Here is a 17,509-nt window from a genome sequence, read left to right as displayed (position 1 = left end):
GTATAAACCACTGGCGTTTCTTTTGTCAGAAATGACTGTTTATATGAGGATGAAGGGTTATGTTTCTTTCTTTATTTCGTGGGGTTATTCTTAATGCACGGAAGTAATATCACTGAAGCGTTAACCAGAGTCGGAAAAAATGGTTTGAAGAGGATCACCGCTTCCAAAGGCAGAGACTTCTTGGTTGAAAATGAACATTAAATATCCAAACAAGAGGCCCACAATTCATGTACACATTAGGCCAGATTTCCAAAGGCGGACAGGTGAAAATATCTACTTAATTCCATTGAAAAACAGGCTGAATATTCATGTACACATTATGCCAGATTTCCAAAGGCGGACAGGTGAAAACATCTACTTAATTCCATTGAAAAACAGGCTGAATAGGCTTTTACCTTATGTTAACATTGGCTGCCTCTTAGAAAAAAAAAACACCTAGGCAAGCTGGTTTTTTCCATTCATATTTAAAGAAAGCAAGTTTTTAATTCCCCTTTGATGTCTCTCAGGAGGGGAAACCCTTGCCTCCGTGCTGAAAATTCCACTCAATGCGCGGCAATGCTGGGTGTTATTAAAATTAATGATTGTTTTCTCTCTGATAGATTTACATTACCGATGAAAGACCTAACCGCAAAATTGCATCGGCTCAGGGTTGTACGTTTGGATTTGACTGTGTGCCTTGGCAACTGCTTAAGCTCATTACGTTCATACTTTCATTAGCGGGTTTCCTTGGGAGAGTTTAAATTTGTTTTTTTTTTAAAAAAAAACAACGACACCAGGTTTAATAATTTAACCATTTCTACCCAGCCTACCTTTTTGGAGCTGTCGGTACCAAATGTGCAGAAACAGATGCTGGAAGTTAATGAAAAGAAAGAAATGGGATGGATGGGGGTGGGTTTTCCAGAAGGAAGAGAACTCAAGCAAGAGGGAACTGAGGAGGAAACAGCAGGCCTGAAAGGTTAGGATTAGAGGTGTGCATTGTTTTTTTGGGGGGGGGGGTCAAAACAGGGAGTCCCGATCTTGCCTCAAGAGATCTAAGGGTTCCAGAAGTAATTTGGGTTTGAATTACGGTATTTCAGTTTCAAATTACCCCCTTGGGAGCCCAGAATCAGAGAGGTCTCTTGTGCCAAACTCACCTCCTGAGCCTGAGTTTAGGAACATCAATGAAAGCAGGAGGAAGGCGCTGCAGAGAGGGGGGGAAAAAACCCGTTTGGGGGTTTACTCCATGGGTGGGTTTCACATAAGTTTACCACCAGTTCGTCACACTCGGTTTCTGAGCCCGCGTGCCTTCTGCACATGTGCGTGGCCTTCTGCAAGTGCGCTTTGCTCACATGCACGGCTTGAATGCATGCACGTGGCTTAGAAAACATGGCTAAATAGGACGGCATAGAGCCAGGGCGGGTGGGGTGGGGGGCATCTGCAGTTCGCCACTACCGGTTTGCCCGAACTGGTGTGAACTGACTGAATACCACCTCTGGTTCACCCCCATTTTCAGCTCGTGAGGTTCCCCCAGGGCAGGGGTCAGCAAACTTAAACACTCAAAGAGTCATTTGGACCCGTTTCCCACAGAAAAGAAAACACCAGTAGCCACGAAGGTCCTAACCGGAAGCCCCCTCTTCAATTCTGGAGCTGCTGACCGGAAGTTCAGTTCCCCCACCATAGAGTCTCCTCCTAGCGCGGTGTCCTTTTTCCTCTACCTGTCATAACCAAAAGCCCTATCAGTTGTGGAGACAATTGGGAACAACCCCCCCCCCTTGCCATAGAGTCTTCTCTTGGGGCACTGTGCTTCTCTCCCCCCCTCCCCCTACTGGAAGCTCCTCTCAAAATTGTGGTGCCGACCGGTGACGGAGCCGCAGCAGAGGGAGGAAAGAGCCACATGCAGCTCCAGAGCCACAGTTTGCTGACCCCTGCTCCAGGGAAAATGACTGAACAATCCAGCCGTTTTAATCCTTTCCTTTCCCTTCCTCCTTCGTTCCGTCCTGCCCTTCCTTGAACAGCAGGCAAGGTTGGTGGCTGTATGTTGCCTGGCCGCAGGAAGATGCCATGTCTGGCGGTGAAAGACGGCGGCTTGGTCTTGCGCTCTTTCCCGTTATATCAATTGCAGGAGCCGACAAAGCAACTGGTGGGGCATCTTTCTGTGCCCTGGTGAGATGGTGCTGAGATGGCCAAGGCTGGCTGGGCTCCCCCTTCCACTGTCGCATTAGGAGTGGTCTATCTGGAGAAATAAAGCTTGTTGCTTGTGGCGTGGAAGGGACTCTATAAGATGCCCCCTCGTGGTGTAGCATTGAAAGGAGCTTTAAGGAAACAAGTCTGTTTTCTCCGGAGGTTTTGAAGAAGAGATTGGACAACCATTTGTCTAAAATGGTTTCGGGGGTTCCTGCTTGAACAGGGGGTTGGACTAGAAGACCTCCAAGGTCCCTTCCAACTGTCATTCTGTTATTCTGATCTTCTTCCAGGCTCAGGAGTAGTCTATCTGGGGGCTTTCTGCATAGTCAAAGAGAGAGGAAGAGGAGAAATATGCTACACATTAGCAAAATGAGGAAAAGAGAACAAATAGATCCAACAGGATCTAGGATTTCCTAAAACGGGCACCCATGAACTTGACCCAATCATTTCAAGAGATCCTGTCTGAAAGACAGACAGCCTGTGCTTTTTCTCTGCCTACCAGTTCGAAAGGTGCTCTGGATGTGCCTCCATTGAACTTCCAATTTCTTCTCTTCTTTTTTTTTAACCTTTAAAACGGCTCCACAATCAATCTGAACGGAAGTGATTCCTCTGCAATGCCAAGGAAGAACAGAATAGAATAACAGAATTGGAAGGGACCTTGGAGGTTTTCTAGTCCAACCCCCTGCTTAGGCAGGAAACTCTACACCATTTCAGACAAATGGATATCCTTCTTAAAAACCTCCAGTGTTGGAGCATTCACAACTTCTGGAGACAAGTTGTTCCGCTGGTTAATTGTTCACACTGTCAGGAAGTTTCTCCTCAGTTCTAAGTTGCTTCTCTCTTTAATTGCTCGATCAGGGTGGATGGGCTGGATGATCTCTTTGGGTGCTCTGGGGTTTTCCCTCCCGTCCCTATGAGTTTTCTATGGGCTAAATTAGCAATCCTTCCCCATGTCTTGCTTCCTCTAATTTCCCTGGAGCACAGCAGAGTCCCCACCCACTAGGCCTGTTGGATGCAACACATCTTTTCAAGCAAGTGTGTGTGTGTGTTTGTGTGTGTGTGTGTGTGTTTGTGTGTGTGTGTGTGTGTTTGTGTGTGTTGAACTCATATTATGCTGCTTGCAGGATTACTGGTGGGGTAAAGATAAGCGTGGGAAGAGAGAAAGAAACCAGGTTCTCGAAGAACCTAAATTGACTGGAGCCTTCAAATGCCTTGTTTATGACCAACATCATGGATCATTAGCAAAAGCAGCGAAGAATATTTGAAAAGGGGAGGGGGGGGGAGGCGAAATCTTTCTCCGCGTCTTGATTATTTATTGAACGCTGGTGACAGTCGCTGCATCTCGTCCTCAAAAGCCAGATGCCTGCAGGGGAGAGAAGGCAAACAGCAAGCAATATTCCATTGTAAGATTTTTTGGAAAATGCTGCACGGGCCGTAGAGGGGGTGTTCAAAAAAAATACCCACCCACATTCTCCCCTATCCACCCCCAGAACCTAAGAGGGGGTAGAAGAATTTTTGGAGACTGTGCACTCAGTTTTGTTTGCTTTGCGGCTTCCCAACCTTTTTCCTAATGTTAAATTGAAATAATATTTAGATTCACGTCGCTCGAGATGCTCAGCCTGTCCTTTTATCATTGCCAATTCAGACAATTTGCAAACGGTTTGACGAAGGGAAGTAGAATTAGAATCCTGGTTGGTTTAAGAGCCGGGAGACCTGCGTCAAATCGGACTCAGCCTTTTGAAACTGACCCAATGACCTGAGAACAACTGAGACCCCCTTAACCCTAACCCTGGCCCGCCTCACGGGATTGTTGTGACGTCCAAACTGAAGCCAACAGATTGGAAGTACAAGTAGCCCTTGAGTCCAATTGTTGTAGTTACAGTAAGTGACTTTTGTTCCCGTTTCATGACCTTTCTTGCCACGGTTGTTAAGCGAGTCACTGCAGTTGTTGGTCCCCTGGGGGTGAAGGGAATCTGGCCTCCCCGTTGACTTTGCTTGTCAGAACAGGTGACCCCGGGACTCTTGCAACCGTCACAAATAGGAGTCAGTTGCCAGGCATCTGAATTTTGATCACGGGACTGCAACGGTCATTAAGTGTGAAAAACAGTCATAAGTCACCTTTTTCAGTGCCATTGTAACTCCGAACAGTCACTTAACGAATGGTTGTAAGATCATTGTATTGTGAGATCACTAAACACCAACAAAAGCCTAACAAGAAGAGGAACAACACATCCCATCATTCCCCCAAGAAAGGCAGTTTGGTATAATGGTTAAGGCGTTGGCCCAGAAACCAGGAGACTCAGAGTTCTAGTTCCACCGTAGGCCTGAAAGCTGACTGGGTGACTTTGGATCAGTCCCTCTATCTCGGCCCATTCCACCTCACAGGGTTGTTTTTGTGGGGGAAACAGAAGGAAGAATGCACAATTATATGTTTGCCGCCTTGAGTGACTGATAAAGTAATAAAAATGGGATTTTAAAAAGTCTAAAATCTAATTTAAAACTAAAGAGGTATGAGACACTCTATTCTCCTTTCGATTCCCCTTGTTGAAATTAGAACAAAGAGAGGCATCTCGATCTGGAATAAATCAGAAAAAGTTGGACACCAACCAGTTTTTGTTCCTGTTGAGAACTTCATTCTCTCGGAAATAATTTCTGGGAGTGTCAAAAAAAATGACAGGTTTTATCTCATGACTGTGTCAATCCCCGGGATGAACATTTGGTAGTGGTGATCAGGGCTGAAGCCAACTGATTTTGCACTCCTCTCTCTGCGTACTTGTTTTATTTACTGATTAAATTTATATCTCGCTTTACCAGGGGTCAACAAATCGCGGCTCTGGAGCCGCATGTGGCTCTTTTATCCCTCTGCTGTGGCTCCCTGTCTCCAGTGGACACCACAATTTTGGGAGGAGCTTCCGGTTAGGGGCGGGGCAAGCAGGAGGAGACTTGCCTGCTTGCAAGGAGACCCTTGCAAGCAGGCAAGGGACGGCTTTTCCAATCAGCTCCACAATTGATAGGGCTTTCGGACTCTCTATAGCAGGAGTCAGCAACCTGTGTGGCTCTGGAGCCGCACGTGGCTCTTTTATCTCTCTGCTGCGGCTCCCTGTCGCCGGACGGCTCCACAATGGGTAGGGCTTTCGGTTAGGACAGGTAGAGGAAAAAAGGACGCCGTGCTAGGAGGAGACTCTATGGTGGGGGAAGTGGACTTCCAGTTGGCTCCAGAATTGAACGGGGGGGGGGGGGACTTCTGGTTAGGACCTTTGTGGCTCTTTGCGTGTTTAAGGTTGCCAACCCCTGCGCTATACAGAGGAACTCTTCTGCTATGTATTTACTCCTTTCCTTAAAAAAAAAATCCTACACCCCACATCCTCCCTACTGACAGTAGCCTGGAAACTAAGACACCTCTTCTCTCTAAAACCCAAGCAGAGTCGGCTTGCAGAGACAGAGAGAGAGGAGAGAGAGAGAGACAGAGAGACAGAGGAGAGAGAGAGACAGGAGAGAGAGACAGAGGAGAGAGACAGAGATGGAGACAGAGAGACGGAGAGACAGAGAGAGGAGAGAGAAACAGAGAGTGAGACAGAGAGAGGAGAAAGAGATAGAGAGAGAGGAGAGAGAGACAGAGAGAGAGAGGAGAGAGACAGACGGAGAGAGAGAGACAGAGAGAGGAGAGAGACAGACAGAGAGAGAGAGAGAGAGAGAGAGAGAGAGAAAACAGGGCCACAGGAAATAACCCTGGGAGCCACATGTGGCTTTCAGCAGGGGGGGGACGACGACTCAGTTTCCTCTCTCCGCTGCTCCAAATGTTTAGCTGCGGGGTTAATAAACCCGGTAGGAAGCCGCAGAGAGGAAATGTGTGTTTCTGCAAAGCGCACCAGCCTTCCCGCATGTCAAAAAGCATTTGTGGGCCGAGCCGGGCTGGGAAGATGAAGTTGTAAATTAAGCTTTTATGAAGGTGTCGAATGGCATCCCGGTGTCCTTTTGATAGTTACATATCGGGGTAATGGCAATAAATTACCCGGCAGCAGCAGCAGCCACCCAAGGACATCCTACCCTTGCGGCCGTCCCCGATTGCTTGGTTTTAGAGAGATTTTATTCCCTCCATCCCAGCCAGCCAGCAGCATGTCACAGGCATGGTGTTCATCCTCCCCCCCCCACTAATTTTTGTTAGGGTGGCCCCGTTTTCCATCACTTGGGAAAATTTTAGAAAACATAGGCAAGGCTGACGTTGAAGGCATCCTGTCTTTTTGCAAAGAGGGCATTGGAGAGAGCAGGCTGTTGTGGCCCTCCAGCAGCAGCGGAGGAGGCAGCAGATTCGGACAGTGAGGAGGTTGGGGAGGAAGATGGGCTAGTCCTGGAGTCTGGGGAAGGCTCGGATGAGGGCTCTGTGTCAGAGGCAGAGAGAGGGGGCCACAGCCGTCTGACAGTTATCAGCTGCCTTCGGAGTCAGAGATCAGTGAGGCAGAAGAACAGCTGGAGCCTGTTCCCAGTGTGCACATGCACAGAACTGCCAGATGAAGGGAACAGCTAAAGAACAGGGGTTGACTTGGGAGTAAGGCACAGGTGGAGGATGAATGGCCCCTCCCAGAGGAAATAAAAGAGGAGTGAAAGGGGAGTGGAGTTTGCAGGAGACCATTAGTTCACTTCATTGGTTCGTGACTCTCCGAGACTCCTTGCCAAGTTCTGCAGAGATCGGCCTGGCAGCTCTCCAAGCCAGATAAGGTCTGTGACCGTAAATCCTCCCTCGAAAGACTTGGCTGGAGGTGAAGGAGCAGAATTCACAGTCAATTAATAAAAGGGGTTTTTGTCGGGACAAGGTGTTTGCTTCATGCTCTTGGGAAGCCTCGATCAGGGTCAAAGAACATTGATGGCCGGTAGGTATTAGCTATCATCTATCCCCCACCCCCACACCCCTACACACATTTCCTAATTTGTGTGGCCAGGCAGTGCAGAAACAGTTGTGTTTGGCAACTAGCTGGTGCAAAGGAGCTTTGAAATGCTAAAGGCATGCTTGCGTGCGATGCTTAAAAGCACACGCCAAGTGCATTTTCCCTCCTCTCTTTTAATTGGCGTCGGAAGGCGGCTGAGGATATGACAGGGACTGTGATTCCATCAGAGGAGAGGCAGGGGGGTGGGGGGAGAGAATTGGATGGCAAATGATGGCCCCCGGGGAGCTGTTGCTCAAAATAGGGACACTAAATGTACCAGATAGTGAAGCCATTTGTGTTAGGGTTTGATTTGTGGAAAAAAGAAGAAGATCTGAAAACTCGGGAAATCTTTTATTTTATATGCTAGTCTCTTCTTGGCAATTCTGCCAAGGGACACATGCACGGGCCAGGGGTTGCTTATTTCTGTTTTAAATGCCACAGCTGTTTGACCCCTTCCCTGCCCATCTTTGACAGCCCCCCCCCACCCCAATCTTTCCCCACCCCATAACTTTGAGAAGCTCTGGAGGGGAACCATCATTGTCTACCAGTACGTCATATGTGTGGATTTCAAACGTCCAGTGCATATTTTTCCCCGCCCTGGTTTGAGGGTCAGACTACATGACCTTTGGGGGGGGGAAGGCCATTCCGATCCTTTCATCATTCTCATTTTTTTGTCTGGACATAACATTTCACGTCTGGAAATGGCTGTACGCTCATTTCTGAATTTGCCGCCTCGGATAGCCTGAGCTCCGTTGGATGGTCTCTGCTTTCAGATGGCCCTCGGTGCCCTGCGGTTGGGAGAATGGGAATTGTAGTTGGCCTGTGGGAGAGCCCAGCTACCATAAGCATCCCAAGAGCAGATTGGCACGGTGACACAGCGCCATCTGGAGGCCGTCGCGTTTATTGTCTCTCTTAGCAAACCCCACTGGATACGAGCATGCCACTATCTGCTTGGGTCGAGAAAACGAGGAAATGGGTGAGATTTTAGCAAGGTTTCCTGCATTATCCCTCCCCTCTCCAGGAAAATCTGCACGAAATTGAGATGAAGATGCATACCCCCCCCCCCAAAAAGCAGATTTTTTTTAGCCTCTGCCTGAAAGCCAGGAAAGAATAAATACCAAAATTTCAGCGAGGTCCCTCCGATGCCACCTTTTCTGAAACTGATTGCAAATATCTCTGGCAGAAACCACGATACATTAATTGCCCAGGCATCTGAATCATTTTCACGGACAACCCTCCCCCAGATATAATAATAGAGAATCTTTCCTATGCCTGCCTTTTATCTCTGACATACACAACTCACCCGGGCCTTTCTTAGAGATATATTTCATCCTCCTTTTTGTGTCGTTTTGACACCGTGCAATTTTGGTTTTCCAGGGGAGCGGGAGGGGGGGGTGGCAAACCACAGCCCTCATTTTGTGTGTGATCTGAGTCCTCCTCTTCCAGACCGGAGGGCTTGCTATTTGGGCAGTGTCGAAATTGGATAAATAAATGAACAATCAAAGCAAGAGCTAACCTGGCCATTCAGAGGGGCTTGCCCCCTTCCTTCTTGGGTTTTTTTTTTGTGGGGGGTGGAAGAAGAGAGAGGGAATGGAAAGGTAGGGATGGCGTGGCCTTGAGAGCAGGATTGGCCCAGGAGATTTTAACCCAACATCCCCCCCCCCCCGCTTCCTCCCATCGGATGAGCTCCAGGGAATTGCAGGTAAATAGTCTTCAAAACGATGGTGCAATTAGAACCAATGGTTCGTATAATTCCTTGCCTTATCCCCCATTTCTGATCCGGAGCTGGGACAAGATTGATGGACAGGAGAAGGAGGAGGAGGAAGTCAACCAGACGCACAGGGAGGAAAATGTCAGTGGACTTTTACAGCCGAGGTGCTGACGCAGACCTGCTTATCGGGGGGGGGGGTCCCCCCTCCCTTCTCCTCTCTCTCCTGCCCCCCTCCCAATCTTACTTTTCTCTTCCTTGTCCAGGTGGGTTTATCAAGACAAAAGGGCCGACTTCTTTCATGTTTGCGAGAGATCGCAGGTGTCGCCTCTGAGCCAACAGGCTGTTCATAAACAGGGGTATCAGTTCACCTGGGGTGAATGGAGACCCTGCTGTCGGGTGATTGCCACCTGCTTCTCTCCTCCCTACAATAGGAATGCTTTTCTTTCTTTCTTTCTTTCTTTCTTCCTCTTTTGCTTTTTCTTCCTTCCTTCTTTCCTTCCTTCCTCCTCTTTCCTTCCTTTCCTTCCTTCCTCTCTCTCTCTTTCTCTGCCTCCCTTCCTCCCCTTTCCTTCCTTCCTTCCTTCCTTCCTTCCTTCCTCTCTCTTTCTCTTCCTACCTTCCTCTTTCTTTCCTTTCTTTCTCTTCCTCCCTCCCTTCTTTCCTTCCTCCCCTTTCCTTCCTTTCTTTCCTCTTTCTCTTCCTTTCTTTTCCTTCCTTCCTCTCTCTCTTTCTCTTCCTTCCTCCTCTTTCTTTCCTTTCCTTCCTTCCTCTCTCTTTCTTTCTCTTCCTTCCTCCTTCTCTCTCTTTCTTTCTCTGCCTTCCTTCCTCCCAATTCCTTCCTTCCTTCCTCTCTTTCTCCTCCTTCCTTTCCTTCCTTCCTCTCTTTCTCTTCCTTCCTTTCCTTCCCCCCTCCCTTGCTTCCTATCCTTTCTCATTCATATATATATATATATATATATATATATATATATATATATATATATATATATATATAATGTATTGATTTCATAAATAAAATAATGTATTACTTATGATAATACCTAATTTAGACTTTGCAAGGGATGCAGTTGGCAAACTAGTGAAGGGACATTTGCGGGTTGCCCTTCACCAGAGCACCCCAAAGGCTTCCCCATCCCCCCAAAGTCTTCCCCATCCCGATCCCCTCGGGAAGACATTTCAAAAGCCAGCCTGCTTTTGAGCAGAATAATTGCAAGCCGGAGGAAGAAAATGCAAGCCAACTCTTGCGCTCATCCCTTGAAGCGAAACAGCTGGGGGAAACTGGGTGCAGAGAATCCTTGAAGGCCAAAAAGTTTCTTTGCTCTTGACCCCCCCAAACTGCACACTCACATGTACACAACACAACACACACACACACCAAACGGGGCAAGGAAGGAGAAAGGCTTCAAATGAGCTTGCCGCCTGGAAGAAGAGGCGACGAAATTCAATTTGTATTTGTATTTTTTAAATGGGAGAGTGGATGCTTAATGTCCTGCTTTAACAGAACCACTTTGCGAGATCCCCCCCCCCCCCCCGTTCCTTTTGGCCAGGAAAAGCTCTGTGTAATTTGCGCCCGGATACAGCACCGCTTCCGATTTGACCTTTCCTTTAAAAAAAAAGAAAAAAAATGTCAGCCTCTGAAAGGCCAGAACGAAATATTCCTTGTGTCTTTCTTCTATTTATCATCCCATTCTCCTCGCCTGGATTGGCTTACCCGCTGACTTGTAGGCATCAGCCTTGAGTCATGAAACCTAATGGGTGAGTTGAGTCAAAGGATCTGCTAGCAGGTTTTTTGTGTGTGGGGGGGGGGGGCTTGGATTTTCAGGTCCATTGAAGACAACTTAGCCAATCTGCATTCTGGGAAAAGCTTTCTGCCCTTCCTCCAATTTTTTTTTTTTTTAAAGCCAGATGCAGGTTGAGGACTAGAACCTTAAGAAACCAGGATTCTGGGGAGGAAAAGAATAGGAGGGAGAGAGAAAAGGAGTGGAGAGAGGAAAGGGAAGTAGAAAAGAGAGGGATAGTAGAGGGCAGAAAGGAGGTAGGGAAGAGGAGGAGGAGGGGGCAGGATGGCGATGGATAGGATGTAATATGGTGTATGGAAAGCAGAAGAACAAATGATAATTACTGTGGGTTGATGGGAATAGGCCCTGATATAATATTGGATAATGTAAAATAGGATTGGTTAATGATGTAACGGTATACTTAGCAATAGCAGTTAGACTTATATACCGCTTCATAGGGCTTTCAGCCCTCTGTACGTGGTTTACAGAGTCAGCATATTGCCCCCAACAACAATCCGGGTCCTCATTTTACCCACCTCGGAAGGATGGAAGGCTGAGTCAACCTTGAGCCGGTGAGGTTTGAACAGCCGAACTGCAGAACTGCAGTCAGCTGAAGTAGCCTGCAGTGCTGCACGCTAACCACTGCACCACCTCGGCTCGACTTGTGGTTACGTGTATGAAAATAAAAATAAAAAAAAAACTTTTTTCAAAAAGAAAAAGAAATCAGGATTCCCTGGGCAGCCTCAGCATAGAAATAGCTGGGATGGGAGAAAAAAGAGAAAGCAAAAAAAGAAAAATGTCTATGCAAAATTAGGGCTATTTTAGTTAACGAATAAACCAGGGGATATTAAAAAACCCTCCACTAATCAGACCCAGTGATGCCTGAGCCCCTGGTTGTCTGGCTCAGGGGAACCCGGGTCGGCGGCAAACAGCATGCCCCCCCCTTTCCGGTGCAATTAGCACCCTGCAATTAAAAACAACCTCCTTAATTACAGCGTTTGTGTGTGTTTTTTTAAGTTCCAGGTGGAGATCAGGTAACACTTTTCGTTGCCCGTAAACACCTCGGCAAGGAGGATGGACATACTCGTGGGTGGGGCAAGATAGAGGAGGGGTCTCTCTCAGATAAGAGAGGAGATGGTGCCCCTTTCCATTCTCTCCCCATGGTGACTTGCCATCCTAATGGCCGGGCCCTGCCTCCAAATATGTAAGCCAAGAGGAACTGCACAAAAGGAAAAGAACTGGGGAGGGCAGAGGGGGGGGGGAAGCAAGGAGAAAGTAGCTCTTCTTGTTGCTAGTTGTGAAGTTGTGTCTGACCCATCGCAACCCATCGGCCTTCCTGTCCTCTACCATCCTCTGGAGTCCATTGAAGCTCACACCCACTGCTTCAGTGACTCCATCCAGCCACCTCCTTCTCTGTTGTTCCCTTCTTCTCCTTTTGCCCTCCATCGTTCCCAGCATGAGGCTCTTCTCCAGGGAGTCCTTCTTCCTCTCATTAGTTGGCCAAAGTCTTTGAGTTTCCTCTTCAGGATCTGGCCTTCTAAAGAGCAGTCAGGATTGATGATCTCCTCTAGGACTGACCGGTTGGATGGCCTTGCAGTCCAAGGGACTCAATGCAGGAGTCTTCTTCTCCAGCACCAGAGTTCAAATAGCCTCCATTCTTTGGCGCTCAGCCTTCCTTGTGGTCCAACCTTCACAGCCCTCCTATGGAAAACCATAGCCTTGACTATACTTTTGTTGGCAGGGTGATGCCTCTGCTTTTTAGTCTGCTGTCTAGATTTGCCATATAGCTTCCCTTCCTAGGAGCAAGCCTCTTTTAATTTCTTGGCTGCAGTCCCCATCTGCGGTGATCTTGGAGCCCAGGAAAATATAGCTCCATTTAGCTCTTAGGTGAGGACTTTGAGAAGAAGAGAGGAGGGTGCTTCCTTCACTGTCAGCTGTGACCAGGGGGGCATTTGCCCAGGTTCGCCTGGTACACCAGTTGCGTCCCTACCTGAACCGGGAGGCCCTCACAACAGTCACTCGTGCCCTTGTGACCTCTAGGCTGGAATACTGCAATGTGCTCTACATGGGGCTGCCCTTGAAGAGCATCCGGCGACTTCAGCTAGTCCAGAATGCGGCCGTGCGAGCGATTGTGGGTGCACCTCACTTCACCCACGTAACACCTATCCTCCGCGAGCTGCACTGGCTACCTGTTGATCTCCGGGTGCGCTTCAAGGTGCTACTTATCACCTATAAAGCTCTTCATGGTAGTGGGCCTGGGTACTTGAGAGACTGCCTACTGCCAATTACCTCCACTAGACCGATACGATCGCATCGATTAGGCTTCCTCCGAATTCCATCTTCCAGCCAGTGCAGACTGGCAACTACCTGGAGGAGAGCCTTCTCGGTGGCTGCTCCGACCCTCTGGAACGAACTCCCTGTGGAGATTCGAACCCTCACCACCCTCCAGGCCTTCCGCGCCGCTTTAAAGATCTGGCTGTCCCGGCTGGCCTGGGGTTAAGATTGTAGCCCCACCCAAACTGTGTGACTGTTGTGCTCTTTTTTTTAACATGTTGTATTGTCTACTGTTTGTCTTCCCCCCCCCCTTTTTGAATTGTGAGCCGCCCTGAGTCCCCCCAGGGAAAAGGGCGGCATACAAATAAAGGAAACTAAACTAAACTGTTGCCCCTGAGCGTGTGAGATTTAGAGGTCTATTGAAAATAGAGAGCCTCTTCAACTTTCCTTTCTACAGTTGCTGTTTCTGTCCCGGATTATTGTGGGTAATAGTAATAGAGGACCTGTTTTAAGACCTGGTGTTGAAAGATATAATGCCTTGGCATGTGGAGGTTCTTCTCCTATCTAGCTGGGCTGATTACCACTGATAGAAACAACATTTGACTAACAGGGAAACAGTTATATATCGCGGAAATCTCATTGATATTGAATTTTACACATCAGCAGGGCAGTCACCGTGCCCCAAATGCTGTGGGTTTCCGGGAGCGATTCCAACCCACCCCAGGCAGGTTTCCTCCCCCCCCCCACCAGGGGAAAGAGACTCGGGATGGGTGACGCAATCTTTCCCACCCCTTGCAAAGCCATGGAGAGGCCGATTCTCCAGGGGCTGATCACCAGGCAGAAGCCAGAAAACAGATCCTGGGGGAACTAATTACTCCACCCAAACGGCTCACCAGTTCTGCTTTGATCTCAAATTCTCCCTCGACTTCTCCACCGAGCGATGCCCCCTTACCCCCCGCCCCCAGACTAAAAAAAAAAAATCGGGGTTCGGTTTCCATGCAAGGTTTTGCCCTGCAGGGTCCACCCAGTCCCTGAGTGTGAGAGTCAGCAGACCCCTCTTGCTGTTGTCTCGGCTTTCAACTCCCCCCCACCCCAACATGTGTGGCTCTATGGAAAGGATCAGATCTCCAGAGCCAAAGAAACTTCTTGGAGGGGAAGCGAAACATCTTCTAAAGAAAAACAAGGAAATCCAGTCGCCTCTTGGGAAAAAAAGCAACGCTCCGCTTTGTCATGGAAAGGACAAAGCGCCCATCTCATTTTGCCTGCCCAAAATAAACCCCCAGGACTTGGGTGGAGGTGGGCCACTTAGTTTTCTTGCTGGCAATAAGGGACATGGAGCATTTTAACTTCTCCAGCCTGGGGGGGGGGGATTTCCTTGTGGTCTCCTTTCCAAGGGCTGATCCGAAGGAACCTTCTTGTCCTTTCCCACCCGGTTGACTCGTGGCGAAATGCAATTTCGAGAGCAGAATCCAATGGAGGAGGAGGAGGAGGAGGAGGTTCTCCTGTGGGAACAGCCCAGCCAAAAAACTTACTGGATTCTTGCTGTAGAAGAAGAGTTGGAGAGAGGTGAAAGACGCATTGGAGAGAGGGGGCTGAGCTTCTACACCTTTACTTCCAATGGAAGCTTGAGACAGACCTGGCATTTCCTGGTGGTCTCCTATCCAAGCATGAAGGCGCTCAGGCTCAGACCATCTGGTTCTCAAGCTCAGCTATTTGCTGATACCGAACTGGGTAGATTGCATCAGAAGGTGAAGGTAAAGGTTCCCCTTGCACATATGTGCTACTCGCTGGATTTTGTCAGGGTACTCTAACACTGTCTAGTAACAATGTTTAAAGAGTGAGTCAAACTCCTTCGTTGACTGGAAGCTCTTCAAAGTGCCAGAATCTGAATTGAGGCTAGCTAAAAAGTAAAAGTAAAAGGTTCTCCTCGCACATATGTGCTAGTCGTTCGCGACTCTAGGGGGTGCTGCTCATCTCCGTTCCAAAACCGAAGAGCCAGCGCTGTCCGAAGATGTCTCCGTGGTCATGTGGCTGGCATGACTCAATGCCGAAGGTCACGGAACGCTGTTCCCTTCCCACCAAAGGTGGTCCCTATTTTTCTCATTGCATTTTTTACCTGCTTTCGAACTGCTAGATTGGCAGAAGCTAGGAGAAGTCACGGGAGCTCACTATTACGCGGCACTAGGGATTCGAACCACCAACCTTTCTGATGGATAAGCTCAGCATCTTAGCCACTGAGCCACCGCGTCCCTCAGATTGCATCATACCTGGGTCCAAATCCACTTTTCTTCATGCAGCTCACGGAGATCCCAAAATATCCCACACAAATCCCCCTTTCCCTCCTCTTCTCTTTTTTCCTTTTGCATCCCAACTTTGCAAAGTCCTTTCATCTGCTCGTAGGCCTTTTGTCAAGGTTTTTTCCCAAGCTAAAGAGCAGGATAAAAAAAAAATGCATGGAATAAACAGGTTGTCACGGGGATGAAACAGAGGAAGATAAAAGAACGATGCCCTGGGATCCCGGTTAAACTCTTAATGTATTTTTATTTATTTCATTTTTGAATGGGAGGATAAATAACATGCCTGCAAGGTGCCACGAAACCTTTTGAAATTGGTCGCAGTTCCACATTAGCTCCATGCGGCCTAAAAGCTGGGATGCAGTCGCGCAAATATTTATTTTGCAATTTGGTCAGAAGTGGGGAAAGAGAAAAGAAAGAAGAAAGAAAGAAAGAAGAAAGAAAGAAAGAGAGAGAGAGAGAAAAGAAAGACAGAGAGACATCCTGGGTCCTGATTGCAGATGTGTTTTTGCCATTTAGGGGGGTCAAGAGACCCTAAGAAGGTGATGGGGGAGCAGGAAAGGCTCTACCGAGAGGGCAGAAGAAATGATGCCAAGGCAGAGTGGGAAGAGTGTGAAAGAGATTGAGATTGAGATTTGTTTTATTTATATGCCACCCTATTCCCAGGGGGACTCAGGGCGGCGAACAACTCAAGGGGGAATGGAACACAAAAGTACAATACAAGCATTTAAAATAGCCAACAACCACACAGCCACACAGGTCGAGAGGGGAAGGGAACTCATCAACCCCAGGCCTGCCGACACAGCCAGGTTTTAACGGCTTTTCGGAAGGCCTGGAGAGCGGTGAGGGTCCGAATCTCTGCGGGGAGTTCGTTCCAAAGGGCCGGAGCTGCTACAGAGAAGGCCCTCCCCCGGGTAGTAGCCAGATGGCATTGGCTGGTGGACGGAACCCGGAGGAGGCCAACCCTGTGTGATCTAATGGGTCTTTGGGAGGTAATTGGCAGCAGGCGGTCTCTCAAGTACGCAATACCATGAAGTGCTTTATAAGTGATGACTAGCACCTTGAAGCGTATCCGGAGACTGATCGGTAACCAGTGCAGCTCGCGGAGGATAGGTGTAACATGGGTGTACCGAGGTGCACCCACAATCGCTCGCGCGGCTCCATTCTGGACAAGTTGAAGTCTCCGAATGCTCTTCAAGGGCTGCCCCATGTAGAGCGCAAGAAAGAGAATAGGAAAAAAATAATAAATAAGAAAGAAATAGAAAACATTGGGCAGGCTGAATTTGCATTTGCAGTTCTATAAAAAAAAGAAAAATGGTCATAGGAATATCAGCTTCAAAGATGAGCTTGGAGAGAAAGAGAGAGAGAGATCCTTTGGGAAAATATTAATTATTTGAACAGGAGGGCCTGAGTGATGTTTTCTCCACACTCCCTTAATCTGCGGATGCTCAGGATTAAATTGGGGGCAAAGCTGTGGCCCTTTCTGAGATCCCATCTGCTCCCTGAGAACTGAGTTGGTTTCAGACCACACACAGGCTCTAAATCAGGAGTGACCAACCTTGGCCAACTTTAAGACCTGGGGACTTCAATTCCCAGAATCCCCCAGCCAATGCGCCCAGAATTCTGGGAGTTGAAGTCCACAAGTCTTAAAAGTTGCAAAGGATGGACAGCCCTTGTCTTAAATGATCCTGTGTCCGCTGGAGGGCACCAGATTTGCAAAAGTCCCACTCGAGAGACCCCGAAGCTGGGCTCGTTGTAACAAAGCACTTTTCAAAGTTTACCTTGCAGGCCGATTGGAGTCAGCACCCAGAGACTAGGAATATTCATAGGAATATCAGCATCAAAGAAAAGCTTGGAGAGAAAGAGAGAGAGGGAGGGAGGGAGGGAGGGAGAGAGAGAGAGAGAGAGAGAGAGAGAGAGAGAGAGAGAGAGAGAGAGAGAGACAGATCCCTTGGGAATCTCAGACTCCCACATTGCCTGAGAAGCTGCGGGGTAGGGGGGAAGTCAAGCCGGATTCTCACTTTATTGACGTTGCTACATTATGGCTTCTTCCTGTTTGCTCCCAGGATCAGGAAGGGCGTTTTCCTTAACGGCCATGGCTTTTCTCCAGTCTCCCCCCTCCCCAAAAAACCCCTCCCTTATCAGCCATAAAATAAGCCTGACATGGATTGCAGATTACCTACATTAACAGATTAACAGAATTGGAATGGACCTTATACGTCATCTAGTTCAAGCCCCCCGCACTCAAGCAGGAGACCCTACACCATTTCCGACACAGGGCAGTCCAATCTCTTCTTGAAAGCTTCCAAGGATGAAGCTCCCACAACTTCCAAAGGCAACTTCTGTTCCAAGGGTGGATTGTTCTCA

Source organism: Thamnophis elegans, chromosome 15 (genome assembly GCF_009769535.1).
Source record: "Thamnophis elegans isolate rThaEle1 chromosome 15, rThaEle1.pri, whole genome shotgun sequence".
NCBI classification, from domain to species: Eukaryota; Metazoa; Chordata; class Lepidosauria; order Squamata; family Colubridae; genus Thamnophis; species Thamnophis elegans.
Note: the sequence above shows the minus strand (reverse complement) of the source record.